Source organism: Calidris pugnax, unplaced genomic scaffold (genome assembly GCF_001431845.1).
Source record: "Calidris pugnax isolate Ruff unplaced genomic scaffold, ASM143184v1 scaffold469, whole genome shotgun sequence".
Classification (NCBI taxonomy): domain Eukaryota; kingdom Metazoa; phylum Chordata; class Aves; order Charadriiformes; family Scolopacidae; genus Calidris; species Calidris pugnax.
In genome coordinates this window covers 400,464-400,698 of record NW_015091303.1, presented here as the reverse complement: position 1 = coordinate 400,698, position 235 = coordinate 400,464, and positions in this window count along the sequence as shown.

Sequence of the window (235 nt, the reverse complement as noted above, 5' to 3'; positions counted from 1 at the left end):
CAGGGTGTCCCATGGGGGTCAGGGACGTCCCCAGGGGGGTCAGGGGGGGGTCAGGGCCGTCCGGGGGCCGCCGGCACCAGCAGGGGCTTGGGCAGCACCGGGGGCTTCATGGAGAGGGAGCGCTCCAGGGCGGCGGGACGGGGACCCCAGGGTGGCCCCCCCGGGGCCCCCAGCGAGTACATGCGGGTGAGACCCCGGGCTGGGCCGGGGGGTCCGGCCGTGGGCCCCCCCAGCG